Source organism: Palaemon carinicauda, chromosome 4, assembly GCF_036898095.1.
Source record: "Palaemon carinicauda isolate YSFRI2023 chromosome 4, ASM3689809v2, whole genome shotgun sequence".
Taxonomy (NCBI): domain Eukaryota; kingdom Metazoa; phylum Arthropoda; class Malacostraca; order Decapoda; family Palaemonidae; genus Palaemon; species Palaemon carinicauda.
Genome location: NC_090728.1, coordinates 20094782 through 20097281, shown reverse-complemented (window position 1 = coordinate 20097281; position 2500 = coordinate 20094782).

Here is a 2500-nt window from a genome sequence, read left to right as displayed (position 1 = left end):
AGGTCAGACGAGTTCCAAATGCAGCCTGTAAAGAGCGGCGAAACCGATTATAAATTAATTCGTCAATTTGAAGAAGAGTACATCTCCCTTCAAAACTAAAAGGGGATTACAAGACAGAAGAGAAAAATCTTATATTGAATAACATGTTAAGACGGCTTAAGGGCAGTACCTCTCTCTCTCTCTCTCTCTCTCTCTCTCTCTCTCTCTCTCTCTCTCTCTCTCTCTCTCTCTCTCTCTCTCTCTCTCTATATATATATATATATATATATATGTACATATATATATATATAAATATATATATATATATATATATATATATATATATATATATGTGTGTGTGTGTATATATATATATAATTATATGTGAATATATATATATATATATATATATATATATATATATATATATATATATATATATATATATATATATATATATATATATTCAAATAAGCCATATATATTTTTGATACATTAATGTCTGGATTCTCTTAACGACCTCGGGATCAGAGCCCCAGGCGAAATCACACAAAGACAAGAGCTTGGCTCCGGCCGGGAATCGAACCCTGGTCGGCAAGCTTGTATAGACAGTGACTAAGCCACTTGGCCACGAAGAAAGATAAAAGTCAATGACAATTCCACTGTACTTATACCTGTCGAATTCAGGTATTTTGTACTTAGAATTGAAATCAACCCATCTTCACCATCGTAGCTAATTGGTAGTTTGTTACTTGGCATTCAATTAATGATAAATTTTGCACATTTTTACGTGTTTTTCATATTCAAATAAGCCATATATATTTTTGATACATTAATGTCTGGATTCTCTTAACGACCTCGGGATCAGAGCCCCAGGCGAAATCACACAAAGACAAGAGCTTGGCTCCGGCCAGGAATCGAACACTGGTCGGCAAGCTTGTATAGACAGTGACTAAGCCACTTGGCCACGAAGAAAGATAAAAGTCAATGACAATTCCACTGTACTTATACCTGTCGAATTCAGGTATTTTGTACTTAGAATTGAAATCAACCCATCTTCACCATCGTAGCTAATTGGTAGTTTGTTACTTGGCATTCAATTAATGATAAATTTTGCACATTTTTACGTGTTTTTCATATTCAAATAAGCCATATATATTTTTGATACATTAATGTCTGGATTCTCTTAACGACCTCGGGATCAGAGCCCCAGGCGAAATCACACAAAGACAAGAGCTTGGCTCCGGCCGGGAATCGAACCCTGGTCGGCAAGCTTGTATAGACAGTGACTAAGCCACTTGGCCACGAAGAAAGATAAAAGTCAATGACAATTCCACTGTACTTATACCTGTCGAATTCAGGTATTTTGTACTTAGAATTGAAATCAACCCATCTTCACCATCGTAGCTAATTGGTAGTTTGTTACTTGGCATTCAATTAATGATAAATTTTGCACATTTTTACGTGTTTTTCATATTCAAATAAGCCATATATATTTTTGATACATTAATGTCTGGATTCTCTTAACGACCTCGGGATCAGAGCCCCAGGCGAAATCACACAAAGACAAGAGCTTGGCTCCGGCCGGGAATCGAACCCTGGTCGGCAAGCTTGTATAGACAGTGACTAAGCCACTTGGCCACGAAGAAAGATAAAAGTCAATGACAATTCACAAGTACAGTGGAATTGTCATTGACGCTGATCATATGCAAAGATAGTCAGTCTCTAAGGCATTGGCATGCTAGCTGAGGTATTGTCACTGTTCCTTTCCTTTGCCATCCATGAGTGACCTTTTAAACTTTAAACATTCATAATGAAGAAAAATAGAAACAAATAATTAATCTATATTTCGTAATATTAAGATTACCTTAAAAGTATAAGTTCTCCGTTGCTCCACAAAGAAATTTTGTAACATGAAACTTTAGAGTCATGATTTGATTATCAAGTCACGTGCTACTGGATAAATTTTCCCATTTTAAGTTTATTTTCAATAGCAAAACTTGACACGAAATCCTGTTTTCCGAACTCACCCGTCGAAGAACTTTTGCTAATTCACTTTGCCCATTCATGAGGGTTTCCCCTTTTCTATGAAGACGTGAGGGGAATTCTGTAAGTTGATCTGGCAAGATCCAGCGACGGATAAATCCGTTTATCTTTATGTATAGAAACTTCACTTTTAATTTCTCCCTTCCGTAAAACACAAGTTATATACATGCACTCTGACACACGTAAGTATATACCTGTCAAGTTATACATGTATGCTTTTCTTTTGCAAGTCAATTTCCCTATAACATTGTAGATTCTAGAACGATCAAATAACTAAATCTTAACTTCGATATTCCTACCGATTTAGATACAACTTTACCGTAACTTAAATAAGAAATGAATCAAGTATTTCTTGGTAAAATCAGATTTGCTAACCGAGGTGAGTCTTGCGATTATATTTACTGCACTACATAGAATTATAAGAATTTATTAGGGATTGAAATACTTATAGTTGTCGGTTTCAAGTATTTATGGA